We start from the raw sequence: 22,785 nt of genomic DNA, 5'->3' as shown, positions 1-22,785 counted from the left end.
GTCCTTCATCAAGGAGACAGTGTGATAGAGTGGGTGAACCTCCTGGCACAACCAGAACAAAGCCTTACTCCTTACCCACTGCTTGTGGCTAGAATTTTGTTAAAGGCCATTAAGTGAGCAGTACAATTATGTGGGGCAAGATCTGATAAGATATATACCTTTTACACCAATACACAAATTAATGTGTGTTGTGAGACCATCCCAGAGTGGCAAATTTTATTAGCCATGGCTCCTAATTTTATACATGGGTCTCCATTAAAGATAACCAGACTTTTACATAATTGGTGATGGATTCTTGAAGAAAAAGTTTCTAAAGTTCCTCTTAAAGGACCAACTATCTTTACAGATGCATCCAAACACAATATTTGTGCTGTATACTCTCATGACTTAACTATAAAGAGAGTAGTCAGAACTCCTTTTCAGTCCACTCAGCAAAACGAATTATATGCGATCATGTTAGCTCTCACTTATTACCCAGGAGACATAAATATAATATCTGATTCAGCCTATTCAGTAGGTGTGGTACAAAGAATTGCCACAGCCCAAATAAAATTTGCAGCTTCTAATATATATCAGCTCTTTAAGGAACTTCAGGAGCAAGTGAGAAAACATCCAGGTAAGATTTATATCTTGCATGTCCACTCACATAGTGGACTCCCAGGCCCTATTTTTGATGGGAATTCAAAGGCAGATAGCCTTTTAACTATGTTAGCCAGTACGCCTTTATTTCAGGAGGCCCAGGAATCCCATTCTAAGTACCATCAGGCTGCTCGAGCTTTGCGTTTACAATTTGGGATTACAAAAGAGGAAGCTAGGAGCATAGTAAAAAGCTGTACAGCTTGTCTTCTTTTCCATGCTCCTACACTGCCTCCAGGGAAGAATCCTCGTGGTTTGAGACCCAATGAAATCTGGCAAATGGATGTGACCCATTATAAATCTTTCGGTCGTCTGTCTTTTATCCATGTTGTGGTAGACACCTTTTCAGGATTCACTTTTGCCACACCAGCAGCAAAAGAGACAGCCCGAGTGGTCACTGAATTCCTCATGCAAGCATTTGCCATTATGGGTATGCCACAAGCAATAAAAACAGACAATGGTCCTGCATACACCTCCAAACATTTTGCACACTTTTGTGCACAGTATAAGATTTTACACACCACTGGCATACCCTTTAATCCTCAAGGACAGGCAATAGTAGAGAGGAGAAACAGAGACATTAAGACGCTGCTCCAAAAACAAAAGAAAGGAGGAGCCACAGGTAACCCTAGAGAGCTTCTAAATCTAGCACTTTATACTATTAACTTCTTGATTTTTGACAAAGATGCACTGGCTCCGGCAGACAGGTTTTATAACCCACCGGAAGGGCAATGTCCAGTGCGAGCAGCTCCACTATCTTTAGATAATCGCCAGGTGATGTGGAGAGACCCAGAAAGTGGTGAATGGAAGGGACCAGATAGGTTAACTGCTTGGGGGAGAGGGTTTGCTTGTATCTCTACAGGTGGAGAAGGAATCAGATGGGTGCCAACGAGCCGTATTCGCCTTGTCCATCGCAGAGAGATGGAGCAGACCCTTGAAACGAAGGAGAAGACCCAAGAAACATCGGGTGGTTCTGTTGCTGATTGTGCTCACCATTGAAAGAATGTGGCAGTTATGGCATTTGACTCATGGACATAGAAAATCATTGGACTTCAAAACCCTCAGAAATCATTGGATTCTCTGAGACATAAGATTGTTGTAGGACTTTAAATCCCTCAGGAATCATTGGATTTTCTGAGAAATGATAAGACTGTTACAGGACTTCAAAATCTGCTGGAATCATTGGATTCCCTAAGACATAAAAAGACTTTTGCTGGACTTCAAAAACTTGGGGGGATCATTGGATTCCCTGATATGTGAAGCAATGGACAATAGACTGGTTTTGGACTATCTCTTGGCTGCTGAAGAGGTGTATGTGTGACTGCTGTTTACATACTCTCCTTCTAGGATTTCTGGCAATCTTTTACAACACAATGTTGATTTATATTGTTTGTTATACCGTTACTTGGGTGTATAATTCATGTTTGTTACACCACATCAACTCTGCACTGACTGTGGGGAGAGTCATCACTAATAGCCTCTGCGTTGTTGCTATGTGCTATATGCTATGTGTTCCCATGCTGATGGGTTTGTGCATAATAAGACCCTTGAGCCCAGAAACCTGCTAGCAACCCCCACTTCCCTTTGGTGCTTTTCATCTCCCTTTCTGAGATGTCAGGGAGGGCGTGATTATCTCCTTTTTAGTGCTTTCACCTCCCTTCCTGAGAAGTCAGGGGGGTCGTGATCACCTCCTTTTCGGTGCTTTCACCTCCTTTCCTGAGAAATCAGGGAGGGTGTGATCACCTCCCCTTGGGGGCTCTAACCTCCCTGAGGAGTCAGGGATGGCATGATCACCTGTGTTCTAAAACAAAAGAAAGCGGGAGATGTAATGGGCTGAGGCTTGAGTTGATGCACTGAGGTCCCAAGCACATGAGGCTAAATAGTAATTGGACCACACTCTATTAATATATAAGCTTGGAGAAAGAATGGCCCCCACCCACTCTTTGTGCAAGTCCTGATGTGTTGTATAGGAAATGACGATTTTGATGGGTGGAGGCAGGGGAGTGGAAAAGGAAGGGGAGGAGAGACTTTTGGGATTGCCATTGCCACAGTTGGCTCGCCTCACATCTCTGTTAGCTGGCTTGCTGTCGCAACTGCCTATATTTGCTATCGCAATCTTTATTCACCTCTTCACTTCAATAAATATTGAAGATTTTTCCCTTAACCTGAATTCCTGACTCCGGCTGACTTTAAATACGCGGTCAGTACAATTTTGCCTGATTTCCAGAGGTCCATGACATAAAAAATTGCATCTGCTATGAAGATAAAGATCATAGAAATGACCCCAAAACATTTTTAATGGTAGAAATTCCTGAGCTTATTGTATCATAAAGCAAATAATTGATCCAACAATATGATAGGTAGCAAGCAAAATATGAAAGAAGTTAGTTCAACAATAAATATTCCTATAAGTTCACTTAAAAGATCAGCTAACATTTCATTAAAAGAGGCACAAGCAGAACAATATTCACATACTAAACAAAAGACCCTGTTAATTAACATTTTTAAGTAAACAGTTACCAAGAGATATATTTCTTCCTTTCAAATGGAATGTCAATTTTTTTTTGTGATTTCATGAAGACTCCAAACAAACTGTCTGCAGAATATAAAATTTCTGTTTCAATCTCAGCTGCTGAATTTGGCAACTTAATTAATGATAAAAAAAAAATAATAGTCAGTTTCCATTTTGTTCACTAGAGTTTGGTTTTTGTATCACCTCTAGAGAGAAAAATCAAAGGTAAAGTAAGAATCCTTCCAAGATTTACTTCCAAGTAAAGAGAAGTTCTTGCTCATGGTACTTACTGAGAGGAAATCTATTAACTACAATTTGGAATAAGACAAATAACAGTTGAATGGAGAGCAATAGAGGACATAAAATAAATGATACTGTGATAAGAGAAAACAATGATCAATCCAACTATCAGAAAATCAAACAACAAATCTGGAAGTACGTCACAAATCTCACAAAGGAAGGATGCTATAGTAGTGATAGAAAGTTCATCTACCTAAGATACTTGCAGCATATCTTTTGCTAAAGGCAAAGATATATTTATTTTTCTCAATTGGCTTTAATAATAATTACCTTGTGTAATGTTCAGGCTAGCTTTCTGGAGGTCCTTTGGAAGGGCCTTGGTCTCAGCAGGATAATCATCATGAGGATGGACAAGAAGAGCGTCTAAAGTAGTCTTTATTGTCTCCTTCACAGTCTGTGTCTGTCATAATGTGACCCAGTCTCCTTCAAGCAGTCTGACAGTCTGACAGTCTTAACCAGTCTCAGTTTGAGTCTCACTTTGTCCCCAGTTCTCTAAGCCCTTAAATACCCTAATATATCTATATTATACTAGATATATGTGAACTAGAGAACCATTATCTCATCAATTCCATTGAGTTAATGCCTTGTTTCAAGTATACTTCTCCAGAGTTCTGGCCCTCTACAACATTGTGTTGACACAATTTCCCCTAGTATTTTTGGAACACTTTTTTATTTTAGAGTTAACTAAAAAGGGGCTATGTTTGACAACAACAAGATGAGGTTTAAAAATCTAATTTAATAATTGTGATACAATCCTAATATTAAAAAATCAGATTGTGATAAAGAATTCATGATAGTGGTATCTGACCTATGAACAAGGGACACAATAAACAATGATAAATAGCATACTGGAACCATAACTAATATAGTCTACCATGTAATTTGCCATGCAAAACAATATAAGATGCATTTTAATATAATCATGGTACCATTCTTACAGATTTCACATCCACAGATTGGTAAGTTAGGCAGAGGCTTGTATCTACATCTTGTATGTAGCACTGAATCACCATACTTTATTTCTGATGTTTTCATACCATCTATTTCTTTTTTATCCCTATACCTAATTTTTCCTACAAGGAAAAAAAAGTGATATATTAACAATTATAATAGCATTAAATAGAAGTTAAAGAAAAGTTATGAAAATAATGGCAAGAAAATGTTATCCACCTCTAGAGAGAGAACTGATGAACTCTGAATGAAGATTAAATCTTTCTTTTTTTTTTTTTTTTTGGAATTTTATTTTTCTTATCATTTTTGTTCTACTACTTGGTTTATTTCCTGGATTACTTTATCTCCAGAAACTCATCATTCTATAAGATGAAATCATCTCTGAAATTCAAATCTCCATAAAAAAAAAAAAACCTGCCCCAAAATTCCCATTCTCCCTCTGATTGGAAGGATAAAAAGGGGACTTAAGAGGGGGATGGGAGTGGACATCTAGAAGCTCCTCCTCAACTCTCTTTTTGAAGAGGACACCCTTTTACTCTTAAAGGCAATTTAACTTCAGTATTACTCACCAGCTGATCTGGATTTCATGAAATTCAGAAACCCATAATTCTGAAATATGAATTCAGCTCTGTAAATCATACTTCCTCATATCATTTCTCATCCTGGTTTCAGGATTTCACCATGCACATGAGCCAAGCATCACCATTTGCTTTTCTGCTTCTTTTTATATATCAGCTTTCCTCATTAGATGGTGAGTTCCTTGGGGTAGGAATTATCTTTCCTTTTTTTTTAATCCCTAGGGTTTAGTACAGTAGCTGGCACAAAGTAGGCATTTAATAAATATTTATTGACTCTATTTAACATAAATAATTAGCATTTCTGCATTTAACAAATACAACCTGTGAGAAATATCTAGAAAAAAAAAATCCACTTAAAATAACTATAGAATGTATGAAACACTAGGCAATTTACTTGCCAGAGCAGCTATATGAATATAATTACAAAATATCCTTTACTCAAATAAAGATATGCCAAAATTATTGAAGAAATATTAACTGCTCATGGGCAAACCATAAAAAATTTAAAAAAAAAAAAAAACTACCCAAGTAATTTGCTTGTTCAATGCCATATTAATTAAACAATCAAAGGATGAGTTTATTAAGCCAGAAAAAAATAATAATGACGTTTTTCTGGAGGAACAAAAGGCCAAAAATCTCAAGAAAATTTATTTTTACAGTGAGAACTAATAAGACTTGACTGTAATACATTTAAAACTATAGTATAAAGCTTTAATCATCAAAATGATTTGATATTGTTTAAGAAATAGAAAAGTCAACCAACAGAATAGATTAGCTCCAAAAATATAAAAACAAACAAGCACAGTAGCCTAATATTTGATGCAACTATGTGGCTCAATAGATAAGAGTGCTGGCCTGAAGTCAGAAAGACAGAATTCAAATCTGTCCTGACACTTATTAGCTATGTGACTCTGAACAAGGCCTCTTTTTGTCTTAGTTCCCTGAAGAAGGAAATGGTAAACCACTCTAGTATCATGGCCAAGAAAATCCCATAATGGATTCACAAAGAGTGGAATATCACTAGAGAGCTAACAACAAGAAACTATTTAGTTGCAAGGCATATTCCCTGACTCCCAGGAATCCGTGAAAAAAACTGAAGCAGTTAAGAGAAACAGAATGATTAGTACAGTTTAAAAAAAAAATTCCCACTTTAGAACATCAGAAACTAAATACTGTTGGTTTGACATCAGCTTTCTCTTTATCCATGAATAAAAGGCTTTTGTCACCCATAAGGCTTAAGTATTTGCCAGTTATTACATGCCGTAATTTGAATGGCTGACCCTTCTGATGTGGTTCCCACTCCATCTAATTAGAAAAGTTAAGATCAATTTCTAAAACTGAGTAAGTTATTGTGCATTACTTTAACCTCTAAAAGTCAAACATACAAAAATATGAATTGTAAAGTGAATTTTTTTTGAGATCAGTATTTTTGAGATAGCTTCTTTTTATTAACTGCATTTTTATACATACACAAGTCAATACTAAAAAAATACTATAATCAATGCCTGATCATTAATTGGATCATATACGTTGAAAATATGTGTAAGATGTTGAACTTTACTTCATTTTGCCAGAAGTTTTTTTTTTTTTTTTTTTTTTTTTTTTTTTTTTTTAAAGAGTGAGTTCTTATCCTGGAGACTGGGGTCTTTGGGTTTATCAAATCTTAGGTTTATAGTCATTTACTATTGTAAATTTGATGCTCATTCTACAAGATTAGATTATTCAGTTTCTAATTAATTTAATCTTTTTTTCTAATGTCCTTTATTGAATGTAATTTTTATTATATTATGATATAACAATGAAGCATTCAATATTTTGGTCGTTCTACATTTTATTTGGAAGTTTTCAGTGCCCTAATTAATACATGGTCAGTTTTTGTCCAGGTATCACATACAGCTGGAAAAAGTGTATTTTTTTAATCCTCATTCAGTTTTCTCCAAAGTTCTAGCATATCTAACTTGTCTAAGAATCTATTCACCTCAGTTTCTTTCTTGTAAATATTTTGGGTGGACTTATCAAGTTCTGAGAGGAGACAGTTAAGGTTCTTCATTCATGTAGTTTTCTTGTCTATTTCTTCCTGTAACTCACTTAACTTCTCCTTTAAGAATTGGGCACTAATTTGAAACTCTCCAAAGGGATATCCCTAAAACTGTGTATACTCTATGATCCAGTACTATCATTACTAGATCTGTATCCCAAAGAGATCATAAGAGAGAAAAGGACCCACACGTGCAAAAATGTTGCTAACAATTCTTTTTCTGATGGCAAAGAACTGGAAATTTAGTAGATGCCCATCAACTGGGAATTGGTTAAATAAGTTATGTTATATGAATATAATGGAATATTATTCTATAAGATATGATGATCACAATAATTTTAGAAAAGTTTGGAAAGACATATATGAACTAATGTTGAGTGATATGAACAGAAATTAATTTCTAAAACAATAAATTATTATGTATTACTTTAACCTCTAATAGTCAAAAGTACAAAAAATATAAATTGAACTGTGAAATATTTTTTAAATACCAGGTATCTTTTGAAAAGGATTCTTTTTATATTAATTCTATTTTCATGGACACATGTTCCATGCCCTCTGATCCATTAATGTTGTAGCTGCTAAGTCCTGTGTATCCTGATTGTTACTCCCTAATATTTGTCTCTTTGTAGCTATCCGCAATATTGTTTGCTTAGCCTAAGAATTCTGAAATTTGGCTATGATGTTCATTTTGATATCTTCTCAGAAATGTTTGATGAATTCTTTTGATGTATGTCTAGCTTACTGTCTGGTTTCTAGGACCAGTTTTCTTTGATAATTTCTTGAAATATGTCTCCAGGTACACCTTTTGATTATGGTTTTCAGGTAGTTCAGTGATGATTCTTAAATTATCTCTCCTAGATCTATTTTCTAGATCAATTATTTTTCCAATAAGATATTTTATGTTTTCTTCTTTTTTCATTCTTTTGATTTTATTTGACTTTATTATTTTTATTTAGATTATTCATTTTTAAGGAATTTTTTTCTTCAATTAACTTTTACACCTCCTTTTCAATTTAGCCAATTCTATTTTTTTTTTAAGGAGCTGTTTTCTTTTTCCAAGCTGTCAACTCTTTTTTTCATGATTCTTTTGCTAACACTGTAATTTATTTTCCTAATTTTTTTGCCTCTCTTATTTGATTTTAAACTCTCTGCTTGAGGTCTTCTATGAATTCTTTTTGGGCTTGAATCCAATTCCCATTTTTTTTCTTTGGGGCTTTGTCCATAAGTGTTTTAGATATCAATATTTCTACATATTACCAACAAAACCCAGCAAGAAAATACAGCCAAGATATATTCCATAGGGGCAGCTGGGTGGTGTAGTGAATAGAACACCAGCCCTGGAGTCAAGAGGACCTAAGTTCAAATCTGGCCTCAGACATTTAACACTTCTTAGCTAAGCAAGTCACTTAACCCCAACTGCCTCAGCAAAAATAAATAAAGATATATGCCATATAAAATAACGACAGATTGCTGCTAAGTAGTGCAATGGATAATGTACTGGGCCTAAAGATAAGAAGACCCGAGTTCTAATACTGTCACACACACCTATTAGCTGTGTTAACTTGGACAAGTCACTTTGCCTTTGTTTGTTTCAGTTTTCTCCTATGTAAAATAGGGATAATAATAGCATCTGCCTTCTAGGGTTGCTGTGAGGACCATCTGAAATAAGTATAAAGAGCTCAGGAGAATGGCACATGATATGTATAATACAAATGCTAAATATAATAATAATCATTGTTATCATTATTACTATCATTATAACAACTTGGGAGTTTGCTTACCAATATCTATACACAGAAAATACACGAATGCAAATACAAAAGCACTCCTCATGGACACAAACACAACAACAACAAGAAAAAAAAAACTGGAGAAATATTAATTGTTCATGAGTAGGCTGTGTCAACATAAGAAAAAATGGCAAACTACTCAAATCAATTTACATGATGATTATCATACTAATAAAATTATGAAAAGATTAAAATGTTGAGTTTTAAAAGACTATTCATTTGGAGAAATAAAAAGATAAAAAATTTCAAAAGAATTAATGATTTAAAGTAAAAAAGAAAGAGATCTAATAGTTCAAATATTTACATATAGAAAAGCCTTCATATGTATAGTGGAATCATATTTCTTGCCTTCTTAATGGGTGAGAGAGAAGGGTGAAGGAGGGAGGGAATTTGGAACTGATAATTTTTTTTTAAAAATAAAGAGGCAAGAGAACACACTAAGTTTAAATATAAAGAAGTAAACTCAAAGGCCTTAACTACCTGAAATAAGAATTCCTTATTTCACAAAAACTGCTGGGACATCAGTCTACGAAAAACTAGATATACATTAATTTCTACATTAGATATCTAAATAATTTCCAAATGGATGTATGAATTGAACAAAAACTATTACATAACAAACTATCAAAGGAACAAGGTAAAACTTAACTTTTTGACTTATGGATGAGGGAAGAGTTTATGACCAAACAGGATATAGAGGACCACAGAAGATTTCTGATTACATAAAAGGAGTTTTTTCACTCACCAAACCAAGGCAACTAAAATCCCTAAAAATTCCCTTTATAAGACTTTATCAAATCTTTTTTCTATATAATCAAATTTTATATTTGATTCTATTTATTTTATATAACGTTTTCCTTCATTTCAACAAAAAAAACTTTAAAAATTGACTATATGTGGTACCTCCACTTTCTTTTTGATTTCTAACTTCGCAACTGGCTACAAAGTGAATTATGACAATCTATTAACTGAATTTTTTTCTCCAAAGTTACCAGTATGATAGGGAATAGGGCCATGAAACCCTGAAACCATAATTCTGAATGTAGAAGAGGCTATGAAACCTACTTCTGAATGATCAAGATGATGTGTTATGGAAGTGCCTTAGAGATAGTTTGGAGTATGAATATAGATTCTGAATTGACTTGAGTGTGCTAATCATTATTGTGGATACTAGTTTCATTAATAGGCTACAATTGGGAAATTTGTACAAAATAATTTTGGCATACTTTGGAACCAAAAAGTCTTTATTTGGTCTAGTCTCTTTCTCTTAGTTTGACAGTCTCTTCAAAGGACTTCTTGGTAGATAGTATGCAATAAGAGAATGGTTTAAGGGGAAAAATCTTCAACCATCTCTCCATCTGAGATTAATATGTTGCCCCATTAATATGGACTTCTTTCTTTGCCAGTATTTGCACTTTTGTTTAAAGTGAGTACTTCAGAGTCCAGCAATTGACTCTATGAAGACTTTTATAAGTCACCTAACATTAATATGCCAAGGTATGACCTTCAACCCCAACCAGCAATAGCTGAGACTTGTACTCATCCAAGAATGATATCACATTTGAATGTGGGATGAATGCTATGTAGAAACTGTGTTAAGCCAACACTCCTCAGAGACAAAGGCATTTCAATGGGAGAATATGCTCTCAAAATATTGGAGGAAAACGTTAGTATTTCTGTCTTGCTATATATTTGAAGTGCTATATTTTGAAGCTAATTGATATTAAATAGTTAACCTGCAGTGCTAGTCATTGGTGGCTATTAATATGGCCTGAAACAATGACAAGTATCTCTACAATAATAAAGAGGCATTGTTTGGGGAGACTGAGTCCAGGGCATATATGTAATGTCAATAATTTCTATTTTTAATGAACAAAAATCAATTTTCTCAGTTTCAATTTTCCCCAAAAAAGATATTGAAAACATTTGAAACTGATATTCATTCATTACAAAGCAAACAAATTCCTAAATTGGACAAGTCAAAAAATACGTTCTCAATCTGCCGCCTGACTCCATCACTTCTATCAGAAGGTGGGTAGTATGATTCACCATGGGTCCTCTGGAAATATGGTTGATCTTCACACTTGTCAAGAATGTTAAGGTTTTTAAAGTTGTTTACTTTTTTACAATTGCTGCTACTGAATTCTCTTCATATGAAACTCAGTTCATGTAAGTCTTCCCTATGTTATTCTGAAAAAATCCCTTTCATCATTTATCACAGGTCAATAATATTCCACTGATGAATATATCATAATGTGTTCACCTATTACCTATTATCCAATGGAGAGATCCTTCATTGCTTTCCATCTATTTGCTACCAAAACACCTATTACAAATATTTTTGTAAATATGGGTTGTTATCTTTTTTTCATTAAACTCTTTGAACTATAAGCCTACAGTAGAATGTCTGGATCAAAAGGTTTCCAAATTGATCAGCAGAATTCCAGGACCAATCACACAATTCACAATGCACAAAATACATTAAAACACTTAGAAATGCTAATAATTTATGTGGGCTTATTAGTTGTTTCAATTAATTTCTGGTTTACTCTATGCTTCTCTAAGTAAATCATCATATATAATAACAGATAATTTTGTTTCTCCTTTGCCTATGCTTACTCTCAAATTTTTATTATCTTAATGCTACATTTTAAATGTTGTGTCAAATAGGAATGGTGACAATAAGAACTTTGCTTTATCCTTCATTTTATGCAAAGGCATCTAGTTTTTTTGATTATATGATATTGACTCAATTTTAGGTAGACATTATTTATCATATAAAAACAGTTTGTTCCTTTTGTTTGTTTTTATCTTGTTAAAAGTTTTCTCTGCATCTACTGATATAGTTATATGATTTGGGGTTCTTAGCAATGTGTTCTATTATTTTGATGATTCTCCTAATTTTAAACCAATGACATTTTTTTATAAAATCCAACCTGACTGTAGTGTATAATATTTATAATTTGTTGCTGTACTCTCCTTGCTAATATTTTATTTGAAATATTTATTCAGTTTTCACACAAGATGCTAATCTGTAATTTTCTCTTTGTTTTGACTATCCTCCTTTTAAGTATAAAGACAAGATCTGTATGATAGGAAAAATTTGGTAAGCCTCTCTGTTTTGCTTTTCCCAAAAAAATCTTGTTTAACACTAAGAATAATTGTTTCCTGACTATTTCATACAATTGCTTGCATATTCATTTGGTCCCAGGGATTTTAATTTGAGAGCTAATTTATGACTTACCAAATTCGATTTTTTATTTTTTTTTAAATTTAAGTGTTTTTAGTTCTATTAACCTGCATACTTTATACTTTTTAGAAATACCAATTTCATTTAAGTAACTGGTTTAATCTGCAAATAATTAGGCAAAGTAATTTCTAGCCATCTCCTTTATTGTGATGTAAATTTTCCTTCTTCATTTATAAAACTGGTGATTTGTTTTTTTTTTTTTCTCTTTTTTTCAGATCAAATTAGCTACTGATTTAGCTACTTTATTGTTTTAAAAATATAATCTCTATTTATACTGATCTTCAATTTGTTTTCAATTTTGTTTATTTCTTTATTGATTTTTGTACTTAGTTAGGCTTTTTGATTTCTTTGCTTTATAGGTTTTACCTGCATACCCAAATCAATGGCCTATTACTTTTTTCTCTCTTTTGTGGGTTAAAGATTTTGGTGACATGAAATTTTTCCCATAGTTACATCCCCCAAATCTTGGATGCTATTATCACTGCTGTCATTATTTGCAATACCATTATATATTTTATATTATTTTTCTTTAAACCAACAATTTTGTGATTATTTTATCTAGGCTCCAATTATTTTGAATAATTTCTTTAGTTTTCTTTTATTAAATATATATTTTATTGAGGTTCATAAAAATATTTTTTCATTCCCAGATTTCACATTCATTGTTATAGCTATTTGCGGTTGGCCATCAATAATTTAATAGGAAGTTTTGGAGATTTGCAGCATACTGTAGGAAATTGCAGCTCACACACACACACATACATATATATGACCAAAAAATTATTGTTATAAATACATAAATACTCATTGTAAGCCATTTTATCATTTGCTATCAAAAGTACTATCATACATATATTATAAACAGTTAAATTTTCTTAAAACTTTCAGGATGCTAAAGAATTACCAGCTATGTAATCTCTTTGAGAACCTCTCTTCTTTCACTCTCTACCATGCAGGTTCAGGGACTTGATATTCTTTGCCAGTAACTTTGTATCTTTTTGCAGAAAGAAATTTATGAAGTAGTTGCTGCAGCTGTACCAGAAAGAGCAAATTTCACAGTGTGCAAGATATTATGCTATCTTGCTTAGAAATTGCAAATTTTATGAGTACAATTTACAAAATATTTTATTATTTTATGTGTCAAATAATATGATTAGATTTATTCAAAATAAAAGTCTACAGTGGACCCTAGAGTTATTCCTGATTTTTCACATTTTAAGTAGTCCTGTGGAAATTTCAAGGTATGATTGTATACTCCTTTCTATACACATTCAATAATCTTCAGAGCTCCATCATATCTAAATTTCTAAAATTCTATTCAGGTCCTTAATTTCTGTCTTCTATATTTTTGCTAGATTTGTGTAGGTCTAGATTCCCCATTATCACTTTACTGCCCATTTTCCCTACTACTTATTTAATTTTTTCTTTATTTAAATGCAATGCTATTTGGAGTGTGTATATATAGATATAGATATAGATATAGATACAGATATGTAGATAGATAGGTATAGACATCTATAGATATAGAGATTTATATAGATAATTTGGAGTATTAATATTATGAACTCATGGTCAATGAAATCTTTCTGAAATATTCCTCACTTTTATCGTATTATTCACCATTTTTAACCAAATCTATTTTTCTTTTGCCTTGTCTGAGATGATGAGTTCTTTCTCCACTTTTTTTTTACTTCAGCTGAAGCTTAATAAATATTGCTCTAGTCCCAATGAGAATGTTTATGTTGTAACTCTATTATTATAAACAATATGTTGCTGGAATCTACTTTCCAATTCTTTCTACTACCCTTTTTATAGATGAGTTCATTCCATTCACCTTCACATTCACTCATGATAATTAATTATTTGTTCCCCTCTGATTCTCTTATGCTTTCCCTCTTTTTTTTCCATACTCTTTCTTTACAAAGAAACAGTTAAGAACATGTACCATTGCTTGATACTTGATGCAACTGCTACTGTTTCATTGTTCTTTTTTTTTTTTTTTTTTTTTGCACTGAGCCCAAACACAGATTCATTCTTACCCTAGCTTGCTTTCTTTTTATACCCCTCTTAGTGATGATCAATGTTAAATTTGTTTTGTTTATGACAACTTCTATGAATCTACTCTGTATCTTATTCTTTTCTCTCTTCTGATTTAGGAAGATATATTTCTGCACCTGAATGCATATATATTCTTTCCTCCTTCAACCAGTTCACTTTCAATTATTGGTTATACCTCTCACCTTTTCTTCTTTGTTTATATAAACTATTTTAACTCAATGATTCTGTAAGATAATTTCCCCTACCCTCACTGTCCTTTTTCCTTTGGTATATTTCTTTCCCCTTCTTTTTTTCTTTCTTCTTTTAAGATCATTAAAACATAACTAAATATTTCCTGACTGTGAGATATTTTAGTCTCTTTTTGATTCCTGAAAATATCAGGGTTCTGAACAACACATAACTATCATTTTCTTGCCTCTGAAATGTTCATACATACTTAGTCTCTTATAATTGCTTCTTCATACGTTTATATGTTCCTCTTAATTTCCATAGGTGCATTTTAAATTTCCCAATCAACTTCATTCTTTTTTATCAATAAAGTTCTCTATTTTGTAAAAGTTTATTTTTTTCTCCCAATTTTAATGGGTAATTCTTAATTAAAAGGCTATGCTTTTTGCCTTTTTACAACAATGTATTTCATTATTTTTTTATTTTTTCTGAGGTTTTTATTCTAATGTAACTTCATTGAAAGGCAGTTACAAACTCTTTTCTACACTCCTGCCTCTAACTTCTAGATACCTGAGACAAGAAATATTGTCATGTGCACAGCAAAACATGAGAAGATTAAAAACATAAAGCAATACATTTCCACTTCAAGAAAGCCTATATAATGAAAAATAAATACTACACATAATGTGTCGATCTTTTCCTTGCTTCTTGGTTTTCTTTTGTTCTCTGCACTTTTTACTTTATTTTTTTCCCTTCCTCCCTCCCCAAGAAAGTTATAATTAAGTGTAGAAATATAGATAGATATAGATTTAGTTATATCTCTAGCTACATACATATGTTTATATATATATACACACATATGTGTGTATTTATATTTCTAATTTTCAAGGAGTCTGCTTTGTCAATAAGATTCTGTAATTCTTGGTCTAAAGTGTTAAATTTTCTTGCAAATTATTCCTCAATATAACTCACTTTTCTCTTTTCTAAGTCTTTCCTTTAGCACCCTTACTTTATTTATGAAATCATTTTAAACTTTAAAAAAAAATCACATTTCATTCCCTTAAGCAATTCTAGTTGAACCTATATAAAACTTTGTTTTTCTTGCTGGCTTTCCTTATAGACATTTTTATACTATTCTCTGCTTATGGGTTTGTGTCCTTAATCTATCTGTTACCATAAGATATTTTTTATGAAAAGCTTCTAATTTTTATTACTTTTTAAAGTTTTAGTTCCCAAATCTCAACAATTACATGGTTGCAGCTGCTTCCAGCTTCTGTCAGATAGTTGGCAGGTTATGTAGGTTTAGTGAAGAACTACAGTCTTCATTGTCTGAGCTCCTTGTCCTTATCCCTCAAATGAAGGCTTCAGACTGTGCTGAAGGTTGAATCTGAGACCTAGCTCCGTGTTCAGAGCCACAGAACTGTTACTAACTTTTGTTCCTATTCCTTACTCAGGGGGCAACCTCAAATCTGCAATAATTGTTTGTCCCCAGTTCACCAGTACTAGGCAGAGGTTCCTTGCTCAGTCCTCAAAGGATCTGTGACCCATGTCTGCGATGAAATAAACAGACCTTCCATATGACTTGATTCTGCTCTTAACACATCATCAAGTTCTAAATTGTTATATCTGGAACTTTGTTATTACCTCAGTATATAATAGAAGGCCCCACTTCAATCTCCAAAGTTCTACATGTCATTCTCCCAGCTAAACTCTGTCTCCAGTATTCACAATCTCTGTCTATTTTCTCTACATATCTAGGTTGGAAAAAAATGACTTACTGATTTTTCCTGGGTTTTGCTAATCACAGCTTAATCTGCTGTTCTTTCTAGGCCTTATCTTTATAATATTGCTATTTTTGTGTAGTTGTTCTCCCAGTGCTGCTGGTACCACTTTGCCTGAGTTCAAATAAGTCTTTCCAAGTTTTTTCTGAAACCATTGACTTCATCATTTCTTACAACCCAGTAGTATTCCATTGCATTCCTATACAGTAATGAAAAAATACTATTACTTAGTGAATCGTTTACCAGTTGGTAAGCATTCCTTCCATTTCCAGTCTTTTGCCACCACAAAAGCGGCTGCTAAAAATGTTTTTAATGGGTCCTTTTCATCTTTTTTTTTTATATACCCTTGAGGCATAGTTCTAGAAGTGATATTGCTGGATCAGAGAGTTTGCACAATTTAATAACTCTTGAGCATAGTTCCAAATGGCTTTCCAAAATGGTCGAACTAAAGTGCTCCCCAGTGCAGCATTACTTCTACACCACCCCACTGAACTCCTGGCCAGAACTCACCCATTGCTCATTAGACCTCTCTATCTTCATAAACTACTCTGGACTGGAAAAAAAAAAAATGACTCACCATTTTTCTTACCACAGCCTTTTTTCTGGGTTTTAAAGGAGATAGGCTGGGTGAGCTGGGCTATACATAATCTGATTGTCAAATTATAGCCTTTTCTTGTTTCACTCTTTTATAGACCTTTCTTGTTTTTCAGAATCTATGATGGTATCTACTTCTGTACTTACTCTGCAGATTCTGGTCCCCATGCTTCATTCAGCCTGTCTTCTCCTTGTGTCTTTGCTGATCTCTTCTCCCAATGTTGGTTCATTTCTTCCTAGAACTCTCTTTGTGAGGAAGGCCCCAGGGCCAAAAGTCTTTCACTCTCCCAACTTTGCCACCATGACCTCAGATGAGTCCTTATTTTCCTACCTTCCCCCTCTTTTCAGATCATTTTTTATGTGTTGCCTTTAGCTCTTTAGGATTTAAACTCCTTGAAGGCAGAGATTGTATTTTTATTTTGTAAGCTTATATTTACATTTTTAGCATTTAGACTAGGGCTTGATACATAATAAAAATTAAGGGTTTTTTTTTTTTTTTTTTTTTTTTATCACCATCACTACCATTCCTGCTCTGGCCTTTATCTTTCTCTTTCCAATAGCTTTTTGGAAATTAAGCATGCTACCCACTAGAAACAACAAACCAATAACACACAATAAATTTCCAATTAATTTGATCACTTGAAACAATTAACTCTCCTCATACCGAGTCTGTGTTTGTCTTTGCCTATTTCTGTCTATTTCTGGGTCTGTCTGTTTCTGTCTCTCACTTCCTATTCCACACTTCTTTAATCTCTTCCTTTCTCTATTAAAAAGCTGTCAAAATAATACTAGTATTAGTATTAATTGTAATTACTAATTACAATTAGTATTGTTGTCTTTTACTCAAGTTTCCTCTGAAGGCAATTTTTCTGGCCTATGTATATAGAAGATTAAATACAGGACCTATTCCTATCAAGCAAGGAATGCATGATAGAATCGAGAAGTTTGACATTTCTCAAATCCTAAAATCACTCATTGGTTCAGTAACAGTTTGAGCCTGATGTCCACTAGCCATGATATTAGAGGAAGAGAGATGACATTAGGCTCAGGACAGAATGGAAACAAAGTCACTGATTCTTTCTCAACTATTTAGATGGAATCTTAGCACTCTTACAAGGCCAACCTTAGGACAAAGACAACTAAGAGCAGAAAACTAATAAATACAATTTCTACTTTATTAATATTTTATTTCATTATGTAGTTGTGTATAAATATATAAGATAAATATTGACCTTTTAAATAACATGTTTATATAAAATGATACCACAGTCCCCAGATCTTTCTCATTAAACTTGGAAGGAAGAAAGGATCTCTCCTAATAAAATTGAATTCTCACTTTGGAGAATTATTTTTCTTTTTTTCTTTCAAAAAGATATGGAATTTCCTTCAATGTAAGGGAAACATCAGTCATTTGTCAGAAACAGCAACTTTTCTACTGCTCTGGAGGTACAAATTAAGAATTTGGGAGCTAATGTAGGAATTAATTGAATTGCTAGGGGTGTTAAAAGTTTTTTTTTTTTAAGTTACTTTGCTTTAAGTTAACTTTAACTTAATTTTAAGGATTTTGGAGACTAGAACTTTTTTTTAGAAGCAATGGCTGAGGAAGCAGGAGTGCAGCTCCAGACTCTTATTTCCTCATATTTCCTTAGGTTCCTCCCCTGGAAAATAATAGCAGATCAAGCTGGAAGCAGGGTCAATGGTCTAAGTTCACTCTAACTCCCAGCATTTCAGGCCACACACCAACAGACCAGATGCCAGCAAACCGGGAACAATCACGAGGAAGTGACTGAATCAGTAGCCACAGCAGATGCTTTCAGAGCTCTCAGGATACATAGAGTAAAGGGGTTAAACGACTAGTCAGAAGGAGATCCTGGCACTGGATGCTGGAATTTGTTGCTTTCCCCACATTTGGATCTGGGTTACAGTCCTGGTGACCAGTTCCAGGATCTGGCACAGCAGAGGTTATGACCACAATGAAGCAAAGGACCTTCTTCATGGTTCAAGGACAGAAAAAGGTTCTTGTGGTCACTTAGAGAGCAGAACCATTCTTGAGAGCTATCTGGAACCATTTCTCAAGGGCTATAAAACTATGCATCCCCTTTGTCTAGCAATACCACTACTAGATCTGTATCCCAGAAGAATTTTTTAAAAAGAAGAGAAAAAAGGCATATGTACAAAAAATTTATAGCAGTTCTTCTGGTGTCAAAGAAAATTGAGGGGATGCCCATCATTTGAGGAATGCTCAACAAGTTGTAGTATATGATTTTGATGGGATATTATTGTGCTATAAGATGTTGTCAGAAAAACCTGGAAAGATTTACATGGACTGATTTAAAGAGAAATGCGTAGAACCAGGAAGACATTGCACACAGAAACAACAATAACAGTAACAAGATGAACAACTATGAATGACTTATCTATTCTTAGCAATACAATAAGCCAAGACAACTCTGAAACAGTTATGATGAAAAATGCTATTTAACTACGTCCAAAGGACAAATTGATGGCATCTAAATATAGATCAAAAGCATACTTTTAATTTTTTTTCTTTATTTTTAAATTTAGTCTCTTGTTTTCTTTTATAACATGACTGATAAGGAAATATATTTTGTATAACTTTATATATACATATATATAACATATTAAATTATTTGCCTTCTTAATGAGAGAGGTAGAAAGAAAAGGAAAGAATTTAGAATTCAATTTAAAAAAAGAATGTTGAAATTTGTTTTTACGTGTAATTGGAGAAAATAAAATGTTACTTTCATAATTTAAATGGGGGGGTATGACTATAGAAATTATACTGACTATATTGACATTTATCAACAACTCTATTATCAGTTGTATAGAAAAAGTTGGAGTCTTTGCTCTATTCTACTAAAATTCACATTGTATGTTCTAAAATCTAAACAAACATCACTAAGTAATACAATATCAATTAAGAATATATATTTCTTATTATTACAAAGACCTCTATTATTGTAATAAGGCATACATCATTTATTCAAACACTACAGTAAATGCTGGATATACAAAGATAAAGTGTATAGTCCCTAATCTAAATGAGCTTTAAATTTATGAGAAGACACAACATCAATATAAGTAATTAAAAACAAAATAAATATGGGGAATGTGGGAGGGGTGAAAACACTAGAAGTTGGGGAATCAGAAGAGTCCTTACACAGATGGTGAATCAAGAAAGCTTTCAAGGAAATCAGGGACTCCTTGAAATAGATGATGAAAAACTATATTACAGACTTGAGTGTGCAAAGGCAAAGAATCCACATGAGGAGCCCTACTTGAGTGTTTGCAGGCAGGAGAAGCCACAAAATAGAAAGGATTCAAAATTTAAAGGGGTTAAGAAAGATGTGACAAAAGACAATTCTTCCTATTTGCCAATAAGATAACTTAGAAAGAATAGCTTCTGTTGACTAATAAGATCAAAACCAGAGCTTAACTAAGAAGAAAGTGAGAGGAGAGGAAGCAATGGTCCCTATTATTGAAAGATTTCTTAAAGAGTTTAGACATAAAAAGAAGGAAATTTATACAATGGCAAGAAATATTCATAAGCCACTAATTGGTTGTGTGAACAAGTCATTTATTTTCTCTATCTGTTGCTTGTATAAGACTAAAATACTCCATCCCTTTAATACTGATAATTTATCAGGCAAGAACAGATTTTGAGCCATTAAGTGTGAATTCCCAAATAACATCTACTTCATCCTTTGGATGGAAAAGAAATTTGAAACCTTTGGAGTCTTAGGAAGATTTATGATATTCTCTCTTCCATCAGCATCTTAATAGTGTCCACCCAATAGCTGATATAATGTTATATTAGTAACCAAGAAGAGACTGGTCACAGATTTAAAGCTCTACAAACAGCCTGAGATAAAATCAAATTACCTTAAAAATAAAAACAGATACTTAATATTAAAAAAAATACTTAATGTAAAAACAACAACAACAACAACAACAACAACAACAACAACAACAAACTTTGCACCTTGAGGATGCAAACAAAAGAACATCCAGGGATGATAAGTTATCTCTTTACCACATACACACTCTATGGTTGAGGCCACAGTGCCCAGGAATCTGAATAAAGTAACAGGAAAGTACAACACAAACTTCTGGTTATAAACCATTATTGCACTGTGCCATCTTGGCATATACCCCTTTCTAAATATTAATGAAGTCCAGCAAATATCAACTGATAATCATGGTGGGCAAAGGGAGAAAGTGAGCATATTGATGAGGACTCATGAATCACAACATTAGAAAAACAACCTTTCTAGCAGCAGCAGCAGCAGGAGTGGGCAAAGCCAAAGCCAGGCCACAGAATAGGAGATCTGACTCTCCCAAAGACTCAGCAACTTTCCATTGCAGGGGATGAGGCAGAGGAGGAGTGTGCTAGATTTGTTGACAATGACTATCTCTTAGTTGTGAATCAGCTCTAGCTTTCTTGGTGACAGGCTTGGCTGATATCTAAATGGAAGAATCTCTTCTTCCTGGGCCTGAAGAGAAGCTCCAAAGCATGGAGCTAAGTGTGAAAGCAGATGGATACCAAAAAAAAAATGTTATCAAGACAATACAGAGAAAATTATAGCATCACCCACCAAAAGTCTATTTATCCATAGAAAGAAAAGTGTTCAGATGGTAATCTCATTAGAATGCAACTTCAATGCCTGCCTGAGCTCAAACCTTTAGCCCAGGAGCCCTGGGCTACTTCATTAAACCAAATTGCACATCTGAAGATATTTATAATCCTTTTGAATGAGCTCTAAATCTCAGAGAAAAACAGAGAGAGTGTGCAAAGTAGCATTTCCCAACACTTAAGGGCTAATTCCAGAACCCGGAGGAAATATAATGGCCAGGTCCTGGGACAGTTCTAGTCAGTGTGAGTGGTGATTAAAAGTTACCCTAAAGTATTTCTTTCATTTGAATGAAGGGGCCCCAGCTTGAGCCAATATAATAAGTACAAGTGAGACCCGGTGATTGTTAAGGTTTTGAGGTATATAATTTCACATATAATATCTTCATTGTAGTCATCTAGAGGGCATTCTTCTAGTAGAGGGATAAGAATATCTAAAGCTATGTGATGTGACAAAAAGGAGACTAGGAAGAAGAATTCTAGAATTAAAGAACAAGCTAAACTGTTTCATACTAGGGAGATTCTCTCCTCTAAATATTATATCATCTACAAAAAGAGAGCAAGGAACATGGAATTAAATAAGTTGATGTATACAAAATATTTTGTAAACACAAAGGGCCATATGAACATAAGTGACTATGAAGCAGATAAAAAGGATCATGAATGGTTACTATTTTTAAAAGTTGGTCATCCTTACAATTTTGTTGTAATTATAGAAATTGTTCTCTTAGTTCTGCTCCTTTCATTCTTCATCTGTTAGGAAAAGTCTTCAAATATTTTGTAATATGAAAGTTATAGTATAACTTGTTCTAGTTCTTCATTGTTTCACTGTGTATTAGTTTGTATAAATTTTTTAACATTTTGAAATCATTTCTTAAAGCACCAATATAATATTATAACATAATATTAATAACACTATAGTAATAGCTCAAATCTCACTTCAAACACTTAATTTCTCTTTGATTTTGGAACAAACTCTCTAAACTCCTATTTTCTCCTCCATAATAAGAATATATCCAGCATCAGTTGTGTTTTCAGTATGATTAATTCCCTGTGTCAAGACAAATTGGAGCACTTAATAACTAAGTGCTAGAAGATTTCCCAAGTTACATAAAAACTCACTTCTATGACTTGGCCTGAATTACAAACTTAGTATGGGAATCTTTTTTATTCCTTCTCAGATAGACTTCTTGATTCATTATGATATAGTATCTTTATTTACTTATAAAATGAGTAAAATAATACCAATGCTCCATACCCTTATGGGGCCATGATGAGGAAAGGACTTTGTTAACTTTAAAATATCTTATAAATGTGAATTATTAGTACAATAGTTAACATGGATAGTGATATAAGATTTACACAATACTTCACACATATTATCTCATTTGATAGAAAGGACAAGGACTACATATGTGATCCCATTGGTAAAGAAAATTGACAGATAAAGGAACTCCCTCTACCAGTGCTCTCTA

This window comes from Antechinus flavipes, chromosome 2, assembly GCF_016432865.1.
Source record: "Antechinus flavipes isolate AdamAnt ecotype Samford, QLD, Australia chromosome 2, AdamAnt_v2, whole genome shotgun sequence".
NCBI classification, from domain to species: Eukaryota; Metazoa; Chordata; class Mammalia; order Dasyuromorphia; family Dasyuridae; genus Antechinus; species Antechinus flavipes.
Note: the sequence above shows the minus strand (reverse complement) of the source record.